This window comes from Bos javanicus, chromosome 13 (assembly GCF_032452875.1).
Source record: "Bos javanicus breed banteng chromosome 13, ARS-OSU_banteng_1.0, whole genome shotgun sequence".
NCBI lineage: Eukaryota > Metazoa > Chordata > Mammalia > Artiodactyla > Bovidae > Bos > Bos javanicus.
Genome location: NC_083880.1, coordinates 44,029,783 through 44,043,950, shown reverse-complemented (window position 1 = coordinate 44,043,950; position 14,168 = coordinate 44,029,783). Strand labels below are relative to the sequence as shown.

At 38.1% G+C, this 14,168-nt stretch overlaps 1 long non-coding RNA gene across 1 annotated transcript in view; it reads right to left on the bottom strand.

The window, feature by feature from the left end:
* Positions 1-11,300, bottom strand: part of LOC133259267 (uncharacterized) — a 58,585-nt gene extending 47,285 nt beyond the window's left edge. Inside the window, exon 1 of the long non-coding RNA XR_009740335.1 lies at positions 10,237-11,300. This is a non-coding gene — a long non-coding RNA (uncharacterized LOC133259267). The remainder of the gene's footprint in view (positions 1-10,236) is intronic.
* Between the last annotated feature and the right edge of the window lie 2,868 nt (positions 11,301-14,168).

Below are 14,168 nucleotides of genomic sequence, written 5' to 3'. Positions count from 1 at the left end.
AAAGGATAGGCTACCCACTCCAATATTCTGGCCTGGAGAATTCCATGGACTGTATAGTCCATGGGGTCACAAAGAGTCAGACATGACTGACTTTCACTTCACTTCATGGCCCCTCAAACAATCATAAAAGAGCAAAGATCACTGATAATAGGTCATCATAGCAAATATGATAATGATGAAAAAGTTTGAAGTATATCTGGAATTACAAAATACCAGGCTTCGCTAGTAGCTCAGCTGGTAAAGAATCTGCCTGCAATGCAAGAGACCCTGGTTTGATTCCTGGGTGGGGAAGATCCACTGGAGAAGGAAACAGCTACCACTCCAGTATTCTGGCCTGGAGAATTCCATGGACTGTATAGTCCATGTGGTAGCAAAGAGTCAGACACGAATGAATGACTCTCACAAATGCAACAGAGACACGAAGGGAACAGATGCTCTTGGGAGAATGGTGCTGATTACTTGCTGGATGCAGAGTTGTCACCAACCCTCAATTTGTGAAAAAAAAAAAAAAAGGCAATATCTGCAAAGTACAGTCAAAGAAACACTGCCTGTGTTTTTCTTTATGCAGAAAATGCATGGATTCTTTTTTTAAATATTATTGATGCAGAGTTGATTTACAATGTTGTGCTATTTCTGCTGTACAGCAAAGTGATTCAGTTATAAATACATATATATATATTTTCATATCCTTTTCCATTATGGTTTTTCACAAAATATTGAATATAGTTCCCCATGCTATACGGTAGGACCTTGTTGTTTACTTATTCTATATATAATAGTTAGAAAATGCATGGATTCAGAAAGGAAAGAGCCATGTAGGACTCCTAAGTTTCTTTGCCAACTAATTTTAACCTTTAAAAAGTATTTGCTTTACTTCAATGCACGACTCAAAGTTTTCACCTTCTATCTCATCAGGCCATTTTTTGCACCTGCCCCTGGGATTTTTTTATTATTATTCTTTTACTTCCCAAGTAAGACTGACAGATAGAATTCTCAGGTATCTGCTCAAGATGCCTTTTGATTGCAACTACCATCTTTGAGTCACTTGAGTGGAACACAGATGAATAGATGAATAAGCAGCCCTAGGATTGAGTGACATTTAATAAAAAATACTATTTGTTTAACCTTATTGTGATGTTTTCTGAATCATAAAAATACTGAGCATTCTGGTGGCTGCCAGGCGCTATTATCTGCTACTTGATTTTAAGTGACAGCTGTGGGATTTTGATGGATATTGATGTTTTCTTTTTCTTTTTTTATACAACACAAAGTAAAAGGGCTCAGATTGTTGACATCACTGAGTATTCTAGGAATGAAATATTAAATGATTTTAGGAGAAATGTGACTTTTATGTTGGGAAGCATGACACATTCTAAACCTGTCTGTCACTGTAATCAGTCCCCTGACGTGAATGTAGCAGGGCTGTGCACACTGTCGCTTTCCATCTCAAGCATAATGCTTCAGGTGAAAACAGAAGGCAGCAGGCTTGTCAGGGGAAAGACAGTGCCTTCTGGAAAGATGTTTGCTGTAATATTTGAATTTGCTTTGCAAGGCTGTGCACCCCCTTGGCTAATCTAGAGGGTATTTTGGCAAGACTGTCACCTGAAGTGTATGACTAATCTGGATTCTGCCTCAATAGACAGGGGACGATTAACCTGCTCAATAAATATTCATTTATTCGTGGGTAAGCAGCTCCCTGGATCACCACTCTCTTCTGCTTTCTAATGTTCTCAATATACTACACCATCCAAAAGCTCCATTTCAGCTTATGTTTTCATTTTACTTTCCCGACACTGATTTCCCAGGACCTCCTCCTTCCTCAGGAAGGCAGGGCTTGTTTATGAGCAGGAAGGTATTTCCACCTGAGCAATACTTGGGCATGACTAGTGTTCCCTAAACGCAGCATCTTGACTGTCTGACTTCACCTTTTATCAATGCCCAATCGCCCAGGCCACTGAGATGTGTACCTCTGCTGAATATTCCCTTGCTTACCTGCTTCCTCTAGACAGAGAGGTTTTTTTTTTCTTCCTTTAATTGCAGTATAATTTTTGTGTTAATTTCAAGCGAAAAGCAAAGTGATTCAGTTATACAAATATTTCTTTTTCAGATTCTTTTCCATTATAGTTTATTACAATATAGTGAATATAGTTCCCTGTGCTCTACAGTAGGTCCTTGCTGGTTATCTATTTTATACATAGTAGTATGTATCAGAGAAGGCAATGGCACCCCACTCCAGTACTCTTGCCTGGAAAATCCCATGGACGGAGGAGCCTGGTAGGCTGCAGTCCATGAGGTTGCTAAGAGTCGGGCATGACTGAGTGACTTCACTTTCACTTTTCATTTTCATGCATTGGGGAAGGAAATGACAACCCACTCCAGTGTTCTTGCCTGGAGAATCCCAGGGACGGGGAGCCTGGTGGGCTGCCGTCTATGGGGTCGCACAGAGTCAGACACGACTGAAGCGACTTAGCAGTAGCAGCAACAGTATGTATCTGTCCATTCCAAACTTCTAATTTATCCCTCCTCCCTCTTCCCTTTTGGTTACCCTAAGTTTGCTTTCCATGTCTGTGAGTTTATTTCTGATTTGTATATAAGCTCATTTAAACAATTTTTTTTAGATTCCACAGGTGAGTGATATCATATGATATTTGTCTTTATCTGACTTACTTCACTTAGTCTGCAATCTCTAGGTCCATCCAGGTTGATGCAAATGGTATTACTTCATTCTTTTTATGGCTGAGTAGTATGCCATTGTGTATATGTACCACAATTTCTTTATCCGTTCCTCTGTTGATAGACACTTTGGTTGATTCCATGTCTTTGCTGTTGTAAATGGTTCTGCAATGAACATTAGGGTGCATGTATCTTTCCAAGTTAGCAGTTTTGGTTGTTTTGTTTTGATATATACTCAGGGGTGGAATCACCAGGTCATATGGAAGTTCTGTTTTTAGTTTTCAAAGAAACTCCATATTGCTCTCCATAGTCAGCCAGCTTTCACTACCTTATACAGCTAGAATCTATCCTCCAAACTTTCATCCAATAGTCTTCTGTTTCCATAATGATGCAAATTAGGAAACAAAGCAGTCTCTGGGGATTGACAGACCAAGGGTCTCTCAAGCCAGTAAAGCGTGAAGCTCTCAGCTCAGTTTTTGTGACATAAGGGAGGCTGGCTATCCCCCATGTAGCGGAGGTTGCTGGGGAGAAAAGCACCTATTGCTCTCATCAGTTTTTATTGACTAATTTTCTCTTAGGAACTATGTAAAAATGTGGAGTTAAAATTTAAAGTGAAGGGTTCTTCATTAATAAAAATTAAATACAGAAAATGAAAAAGAAATTTGCAGCTACATAGTGGAGAAATAAACTCACATCTTGCTTAATACATGCATATATGTTTTCAAACAGATTCGATAGATTTTGCTTCTGAATTCTGTAAAGTGTTAAGGTTGTACCTCACACAATAGAGGTTCATAGATTGATAAGATGTCCAATTTTTACATTGTTTTGCCTGTAATATAAAAACATTTCAATGCAACACAGCCTATTGCTGCTGCTGCTGCTGCTAAGTCGCTTCTGTCATGTCCGACTCTGTGCGACCCCATAGACGGCAGCCCATCAGGCTCCCCCGTCCCTGGGATTCTCCAGGCAAGAGTACTGGAGTGGGGTGTCATTGCCTTCTCCGAGCCTACTGCTAAATGGCACCAAATAATCCTTTTGTGAAGTTAATGTTATTTAATCTGAAGACTAGATAAATTTAATAAAATAATCCTGAAAAGCAATCTCAGCACTATCACTACCACCACGTGAAATTCTGTGCAGCATGGTAGCTTGAGGACACAATGGTGTTGTGAAATCACACGCGATTCCCTTCGGCCACTGATCTGCTTCACAAGCAATAATTAAAAGATGAGGAAATTCCATCTGTCGTCACTGGTCTGGCATGTCCCGGGTCCCACCCTGAGGTTTTAGGCTCTGCACAACACTGAGTCATACACAGGATCCAGGACTGGAACCTCCTATATGAATTTTAAGGTATTAAAAAGATTTACCTATGAGTTAATTGTAAGGAGCTATTTTAAATTTAGATGGAATCTCAGAGCCATTAGCAACATCATCTTTTTGCCCACTATATTCAGTGAATGCTAGAATAGCACATGAAGTGTCCAGAGAGGAGGCAAAGGGCAGAGTCATACAAATGATCTATGCCAAAGCTTTGGAGTCACAGTAATAATTTTTCAGTCTTACCAAACTTGCTCTGGAAAGAGTATGAAACCAAAAATATAAGCAATTGGGCAAAGCTATTGAAGGTGAGTAAGATTAGATCTGTATTTTTGGAAGATGGTAACTGGATTTTTTTTTTTCTTCTGCACTCAGTGGTCTGGACTTTTTTCCCTAATCACCTTCCTCACAGCCCTTAAACTAAAGGGCTTGCCACCTTGCCTATCTTCCAAACAAGTACATTAATATCATCTTGTCCCTTCCTTCTGGTTCATATTTTTTTTCCTGGGAATTACCTTTCTTCAGATTTTAATATTCCATGAACTCTCCACTCTTCGCTGAGATTAGAGTTCACTCAAACACAAAAGCATGATTAGAAAGCAACTTTCCATTTAGATCTCTCCTCCTTGGGCAGAAGATACCTAAGATTTCAGGGCCATCAGGCTGTTGATCAAAAGCACACATTTTCTTTTGTATAAATTTAGTTCAATTCTTTTGTTCTTAAAATCATATTCCCTGAGAAATTGTAAACAAAGTTATACTAAATCCACTTCTCCCCATTGGCACATACATTTTAACCTAAGTGGCTAGCACCAGAACCTTTTAGCGGCTCTGTTTATAAATTGTTGGAAGAAGGACCAAGACTAATTTTTTATATTTTCTTTTTTTTATTTTTTGAACTATGAAAGTATGATAACACATTTACAGGAGACTTGGAAAATATAGAACAAGGTTACAAATAGTTCCACTTAATTCTACTACAATTATTTTTTAAATAGATAAATTAAGATTTTTAGTTGAAGTTTCTATATCAAACTCTCAAAAATTATTAGAATGAATATACAGAAAAGGAGAAGGATATAGTAGACCTGAAAAGCACTATGAACCTATTCAACATAATCAAGATTTATACAATTTTTAAACACAGTAGAATACAAATTATATTCAAGTTTCCATAGACTATAAACTCAGAAACACTAGAACATATCCAGGGACATAAAACAAGATGAAAAAATTTTATGGCGACCAAGACTATTTTAATAAACAATTTCAGGAACACAAAAATTCAGGGAATAACATAGTTTACAAATACAAAACTATACTCATATATTCTGCTAGTCAACACTCAGTTTATTTCCTTTTTTTTTTTTCACTATTTTAACACTTCTGAATCACTTTATTGACTGATAAAAATTCTTCTTCTGTGAATTGCTCTTCTTATTCTTCACTTTTTCCCCTCTTTCCTGTTCTTTTTCTAAGAACTGTGTTAGAGAACTTCAAATAGTTTGACTGCTAGTTTTATTTAGAGATTACATGCACTGTCAATCTATTGATTCTTCCCATTTGTGGCTTGTTATTTGGGGACATTTAATCAAATATTTAATATATTGCTGTTGTTGTTCAGTCACTCGGTCGTGTCTGACTCTTTGTGACCCTGTGGACTATAGTCTGCCAGGCTCCTCTATCCATATGGGACTTCCCAGGCAAGAATACTGGAGTGGGTTGACATTTCCTTCTCCAGGGTATCTTCCTGACCCAGGGATTAAACCCGCATCTCTTCCATCTCCTGCATTGGCAGGTGGGTTCTTTACCATCTGAGCCACCAGGGAAGCCCATTTAATATATTAACTTTTGTTTATTGATAAATTGACTGCATTCATTTTTTTTTTCCTTTACAGTTGGTTTAAGTAATTGTTTTTTCCCTTCTGGACATAAAGAGACTTTTATATTTTTCTTCTACATTTTTAAAGTTTTGCTTTTTTACATCCAGTTCCACATAAAGTATGATTTATTTCCTAATATCATTTACTTTTTGCACATGGGTATCTGATTTCCAGTAACATTTCTTGAATGAGAAGAAGATCTTTTTTTAATCCACAAGAGTATCTAACAAATTCTCTCACAGAATCTGATGTTAACTGAATTAAGTTAATTTTGATTAAATTAATTGGCTTGGTGTTTATGGGAAAGCCTTACAACTCTTCACTGGGCCCCAAGAGTACAAGGCAGGTGCTCTGAGGTGTAACCCTGGGACTAACTACATATCCAGCCTCCCTGTAGGCCTACAAATTCTCAAAGGCTTGTGTCCCTGAGTCAGTAACACTCAGAATAAAGTTTTTCTAAGCGTACATAAAAGTTATGGGGAAAACACCACTTTGTTGCCATGACTGACATTTCAGGTACAGGCTAGAACATTGGCAGAGTCCACCTTGTTTAATATTCGTCCACAAATCAGATGGTAGTAGGATTTCACAAAATATTTATTAAGAGAAAGAGTAAGTTTAGCTGATCTAATTTCTGACTGTTGACTCTTGGCAGTCTAAACAATTATATTAGTCAAGCTTTCCTAGTTACTCAATAGGGAACAAAAAAGATTAAAAAATATTTTAAGTAAAAGCTGAAGGAAACATCTCTTCAGGAGGGTAAAATATCCAAGACAGACATTTCTAAGGCACAAAATTCATACAAGAGTAGTGAACATCACACCAGAGCTCGTAGACAATAGGACGTGTTAAGATTTTGACATTCTCAAGCAACTTGAGGCTTTCTGGAACAAATATAATAGAATGTGACTCTATAATGAACTGGTGCCTGGGTCTCGGTGACCCAGACATTCTGAAAAAAAAAAAAAAGGGAAATACATCTTCTTTTCCCTTCATGTGACCTGAGGTCACTACAGTATTGAACTCCTTTTGTTGAGTGCTTAGCCTGGTATATTTTGTAAGGAACCTTCTCTGTTGGTCACCCAGACACTGAAAAAGTATAATTTAGGTGAGAAAGGAAACAAAATGTAATTGAATATTTCAAAGCAACCTGCATTTTTGAAAACTGTATGTGTGTGAATGAATATGATATATATAATATGATATAAATAGGATATATAAAATGTAATTTGATATGTTATTATATGTATTATGTACATAAGCTTCCCTGGTGACTTAGATGGTAAACAATCTGCCCGCAATGAAGGAGACCCAGGTTCAATCACTGGGTCAGGAAGATTCCCTGGAGAAGGAAATGGCAACCCACTCCAGCATTCTTGCCTGGAGAATTCCATGGACAGAGGAGCCTGGTGGTATACAGTCCACGGGGTTGCAAAGAGTTGGACACAACTGAGCAACTAACACTTTCATTTCACTTTCTTTCACTTCATTATGTACATACTATAATTTTGCATATGTGTACATATACACACACAAGTATATGGCCAACTAAAACAATATTATCAAAATATTTATTCTTTGACGATGGAAATTTCAGTGGTCATTTTTGGTTTTGTTTCTATTTTTGTACCTTAGATATTTTTCAAATTTTGTTCGGTGAACTTGTTTTACCTTCACCAAGATAAAAAGTTATTTGTTTCAAGGCTGGAAAGAGAACAGACAAGAAATCTTCACCTGAAAACTCTTGTGTGGTAAGTAGTCTGAAGTCAGAGTTCCTGGCCTCAGAGAAGCAGAGCGGGCAAAACAGAATTGTGGACACCTCTGCCCCCTACTGTTCACCTTCAGTAAGTACCTGGCGATCTTTCATCCGTTCTTAGTAGGAATCTCCAAGGAGATTGTTGTTTACAAAATCACAAAATCCTGTGGTTCCTCCTCTCCTCAGTGATCCCCAGCCTGGGGACCTTCGGACTGCACTGAGAAATGTGTTCTCAGATAAAGAATATCGTGACCACAGATAGATAAACCAGGCAAAATATGGATGTCACACATAGGGACACGCAGAGAACCTAAGTTTCTTTCCATTTTTTAAAAACATACTAGTATATAGTACGATGTGCATTGGAAGATTATACATTAATATAGAATATATTTTAAAATATATTAGTCTATATACTGAGTATACACTATTAATATTAACAATGTTACATTGTATGTGTTAAAACACTATATGTATTAATAATATTAATGTTACATGTGTACTTTTATATTGCATATATACTTTACTGTACTTGTACATATCTTATATACTTCATAAGCTTTGTACATATGTACTTTTCCTAGTACTATGCTTTTTAAATGCATGTCTATGTTTGTGTATATATTTATATAGATGTAGTTTTCTATATGAAGAGTACACAGTATGTATATATACTATATATGATATATATATATGTATGTATGTATGTATGTGGTGGCTCAGACTGTAAAGAATCCACCTGCCAATACAGGAGCTGCAGGAGATGGAGGGGGTTCAAGCCCTGGGTTGGGAAAATCCCCTGGAGAAGGGAATGGCTACCCACTTCACTGTTCTTGCCTGGAGAGCCCCATGGACAGAGGAGCCTGGCGGGCTACAGTCCATTCAGTCACAAAGAGTTGGACACGGCTGAGTGACTAACACTTATGTAGAATATACACAGCATTCACACACACACATACTTTTACAAACGATTTTGCATTTGTCAGTGTTTTATTTTAATGAAGAGCCCAAAGTGTGACTAACATCTGCATTTTAATTCTACAGCTGGTAAAAGCATTTCTTCCTTGGGAAGTTATTCGAAGTCCCAATTTGCTTTAGAAGTTGACACATCTGAGTTTCTTTTGGCTGTTATTATTTATGAAATTCAGCATTTCCTCAGAGCCAGCTTTGATATAATAAGGCCTTCAGATCTCCAGTCTCACAACCAATTTATTTACAGTCAGTAAAAGACATTGAAGCCCAATGCCTTTCTTAGACGTGCTTTCAATAGCACCCATAGAATGCAGTTACATGTGCTGGTCTGAAGGAAAAATGTGGGCAATGTGATAAACACAGCCTTGCCTTGGCCATAACCAAATTAAAATATCTGCCTCAACAGTGGTAGTTAGGGAACCAAATAGACTGAAAAGAAAACAAGGGGAAAAATTTAAATTTGAAAGCAAACAGGCTTACACAGTATTTCCTGATGGCAGATTCTGAACCGTGAGGCATGAAAACCAAGCATTAATAACCTCAACAGTTGTTGTGTTATTTTACGAGATTTCATCATCAAATATTAAAACTTAGTCTAGACTTTTTTATACCATATCATATTCTTAAATCTGCTTTTAAAACCTGGGATAATTGCTTTAAAATGAATCCATATATATGTAGAACATATGATTCAGAAATACATAGGATGAAGTTTTGTGACACTTATAAATAAGAACTTGTCATTTCCAAGCATAAGCATTTTTGTTTTTCATTTAACACTTGCCTGGTATTTAACCTGTCCATCCCTCTAAGAGTGTGTAGAGTGAAACTATACAAACATTTGATTCCAACCCTATGATATTCTGGAAAAGGCAGAACTATGTAGAGAATATAAAGTATCAGGGATTGCTTAGAGAGTGGGGAGGGGGGGGACAAGGAAGAAGACATAGTATACTTAGGGAAGTGAAACTACTTTTTAACACTGTAATGGTGGATACATGTCATTATATGTTTATCCAAACCCATGGAACGCACAACATCGAGAGTGACCCATGTCAGCTATAGGCTCCGGGTGATGATGACGTGTCCATGTAGGTTCATTAGCTGTAACACAGGGACCATCTGGTAGGGATATTGATGGGGAGGCTTTGGGGAGTACAGAGGGAATATGGGAAATCTCTACACCTTCCTCTCAATTTTTCTGCAAATCTAAAACTACTCTGAAAAAAAAAATCTTAAAAAAACAGTTAACCTAAAAGCAGTATTAAAAAAAAAAAAAAAAGATAAAATCATGTGACTTCATTTATAATGCCTTCTATTTAAGAATGGCACCAATAAACATGATTTATACTACAAATATATCAACCACCCCACACACCATCCCAACCAGCTCTTCCCTCACATTGATGACTTCTATCTTTGTTTCCTGGATTGTCATATTCCCTCTAAAAGCAAATCCCCATACCAGCCCAGGGAAGTCACATGCGACTCTCCAAAGAGCCTCATAATCGGGAGAAAGTACACATTCTTGGTCACATTTTGTTCTCACTTTAGTTGTTGTTTCTTCAGTTCAAACCAAAACAAGGCAAGAGTGGCAGGGTGAAGTAACCGTGGAGAGTAAACACTTACTTGGCATTTCCCCCAGAGGCTGTTTGCAGATAGCAGCTGGTGAGTCATGAGAACAGGTCTCCAGGGATGCTCCACCTCTGACTCAGGGTGGAGTGGGTTTCGGGCCCTTCGCACAGCTCGGCTCCCTGAGTAACTGATCCAATCACAGCTGATCCAATCACAGCAAACGCTGCTTTCATTCAGTCTCCACTCAGAGATTCCAACAACACAGCCAAGGAAGCTAGGTGGCACAAAAACGACCGATAATAGAAATTATTGAGAGTCCTCGGCAGATAGAGCTGCAGGCTGAAACAGATTTGCCTGTCACTATCCTGTGTGTCCCCGAAGGGCAGGGTGTCACTGCGCCCGGCCAGGTTTCACCGGGTGTTTTCAGTTTCCTTGTTGATTTCTGAATGCCTCTGTGAAGGAATTTGTGTGAGAAATAGACCTATTTTTATTCACAATGACTTCACCATCTGCCCTGGTATTTTGTGTACACAGATTCATGTCCTGCATGTTAACGTATTCCAATCTGTGAACCCTCCCAGACTCGAAATGTCTTTTTAAAGAGTAACAGGATGCTATGAACACTCTGTTTCATGGTGTAGAACTGATAACTACTAAAGGTTCTTCAAGCCATTCAAAAAAGAATGGCTTTAAAAATAAAGCTGCAGGAATATCTCATTCACAATGAGGAAACTATATAGTGGCTTGTTTAGTTTTGTTTTGTTTTTTAAGTCTGTAGGAAAAATGCTCTCACCAAATGTTTAAATTAGTGGAGACTTTTCTGTGGGTGAGTTCTCCTTTCCACGTGTTTTGGAAATAATTTAAGAATGGGAATCAGAAGACTGGTGCTGTCTCCATGATTTATTTATTCTTGAATATGCCCCTTAACTGCTCTGTTCTTCTGAGTTCCTTATATGTAAGAGGAGAACAAAAGAGCCTGAATCCATGTGAAAAGGTTGCCGAAAGTTTGAAATGAAGTGATATGAAACATACATCAACAACTGCCCAAATATGTCAAATCCTGTTATGATTAAGGCTTAGAGTTTTGTGGTGAGATTTCATGACTAACACATAAATAAACGGGTGTTAAAGATACAGTGACTTCATTTAAATCAGTATCTTTTAAATGGTTATTTAATAAATGTCGCTGTGAGTTTTGTAACAAAATTAAGGTTTCTTGGAATATAGGAAATGAGTATTCGTAGTGTTTCTGCATATTAAAAAAAAAAGTCTATGTCCAGATATGTTCATTTCCAGCCATAAACACTGTTTGTATTGTTGCTCTTGTTCAGTCACTAAGTTGTGTCCGACTCTATGTAACCCCATGGACAGCAGCATGCCAGGTTTCCCTGTCCTTCACTACCTCCTGGAGTTTGCTCAAACTTGTGTCCGTTGAGTCAGTGATGCTCTCTAACCATCTGTCCTCTGCTGCCCTCTTCTCCTCTTGCCTTCAATCTTTCCCAGCACCAGGGTCTTTTCCAGTGAGTGGGCTCTTTGCATCAGGTGGCCAAAATATTGGAGCTTCAGCATCAGTCCTTATAATGAATATTCAGGGTTGATTTCCTTTAGGATTGATTAGTTTGATCTCTTTGCAGTCCAAAGGACTAAGAGTCTTCTCTACCACCACAGTTTGAAAGTGTTGATTCTGCAGTGCTCAGCCTTCCTTATGGTCCAACTCTCACATCCACACACGACTACCAGGAAAATTATAGCTTTGACTGCCAACAGACCTCTGTTGGCAAAGTGATATCTCTGCTTTTTAATATGCTGTCTAGGTTTGTCATAGCTTTCCTTCCAAGGAGCAAGTGTCTTTTAATTTCATGGCTTCGGTCAATGTCAGCAGTGATTTTGGAGCCCAAGAAAATAAAATCTGTCACTGTTTTTCCACTTTTTCTCCATCTATTTTCCATGAAGTGATGGGACCAGATGCCCTGTCATGGCTATGTTTTCTCTTATACATTTTAAAAAGTGAGATTAAAACATATCATGAAATTCACATTTTTAAAGTGTATACTCTAGGAGTTTTCAGCATATACACAATCACCACTATGCATTTCCCAAATATTTTCAAACCAAAAAAAGAAAAAAAAATCACACACCCATTAGCCCTAACTTTCCTTCCCCCTTCCCCTCAGTCCCTGGCAAACACTAAGATAGTTTTTATCTCTGAGGATTTTCCTTTTCTGAATATTTCGTATTAACATTCCTGGCTTCTTTTTCTTAGCATAATGTTTTCAAGGTGCATCCATGTTTTAGGATATTCCAAATATTTTCTCATATTCTGTAGACTGTCCTTTCACTCTCTTGATAGTATCTTTTGGTGCACAATCATTTTGGATTGTGATAAATTCCAATTTATCTAATTTTTCTTTTACTACTCACGCTTTTGGTGGCTCAGCTGGTAAAGAATCGGCCTGCAAAGCGGGACACCTTGGTTCAATCCCTGGGTTGGGAAGATCCCCTGGAGAAGGGAAAGGCTACTCACTCCAGTATTCTGGCCCAGAGAATTCCGTGGACTGTATAGTCCATGGGGTCACAGAGAGGGGGACAACTGAGTGGCTTTCACTGTCACTTCATATATACATATATGATTGTACAGACCTTTTTCAGCAAAGTGGTGTCTCTGCTTTTTAATACGCTGTCTAGGTATTAGGCATTATATATATATGTATGTGTGTGTGTGTGTCAAGGTTTATTTCTAAAGCCTCAATTCTGTTATTAATCTCTATGTCTACTCTTATGCCTGTACCACACATTCTTGATTACTATAGCTTGGAAAGTTTTAAAACTGAGGATAAGCAGTTTGCTCTCCCTTTCAAGATTGTTTTGGCTATCTTCGTTTCTTACATGTCCGTGGGAACTTTGGTATCGGCATGTCAGTTTTTGCAATGAAAGCCAAGAGGAATATTGATAGAGATTGTATTGAATATGTAGAACAATTTGGGTAGCCAAGCATCTTGTTATTAATATTGAGTCTTCCAGTCCATGAGACTAGATGTCTTTAAGACTCTTCTTTGTTAGCTCACTGGTTAGTTAGTGATTCAAAAGAAATTTCCTTAAATGCCTAGAAGCAGTGAGTTCCCATCTTGATTGTTGGGTTTTGTGTTGGTATGCAGGTGTCCCTTCAAGACTCAGCTGGCATTTGGAAATTCTGCCTTATCCCTTACTTTTATTTGAGCAGAGTTTCAAGGTCAGCCAGAAGAGAGAGCTTATGGCTTACAGCTTAGGGCTTACCTCTATGCACGAGCACAGCCCTGGGCATGTGCACGGCTCCATGACTCTCAGATATGTCATAGCTTTATAAATCTCCCTCAAAGCATCTTTTGCCCCAACTTTTCCTTTTCACATTTTTGATTTGCCTGTTGTTTTCCCTCCTGTTCCTCATCACTGAATTATTAAAATATTGCTACAGCAATATTTGTTTTCAGCAAATACCCTACCAAAAGGCTGCTGTTCTGAGGGACTCTGAGTCAAGTCTAATAAAGACAAGGCTGAGAAGGGGGACCATAGACAATTAAAATAATGACAGTTCCCTGGGAATTGGGCTTGGACCATCAGTGGCTGCCAGGCTGCTGGTTTTCCCCAAGACGTATGTTGTTTCCAAGGTTACCATGGAGCTGGGAGGGGAGGAAGAGAGATGAGAGAAGTTCTAGTAAGACTCCACAGACTTGCTTTTCTTCCCAAGATTAGGTAGCTTTTCTTGAATTAACACACCCTGGATTGTTGTCTTTGATCAATTTCCTGAGATCTGAGAAAGTCTATTCTGATCGTTTCTGCCAACATTCTCATTGATTTTATAACATAGAAAATTTTCAGAAGTTCTTACTCTGTCATTCCTCCTGACATCGTGCAGCCATATCTTTTCAAATTAATAAATAATTCCCTTACTTGAGTTCATCAGAACCTAGAGAAAATAGCCTTAAAATGCTAAGTTCTTAATTTGACTA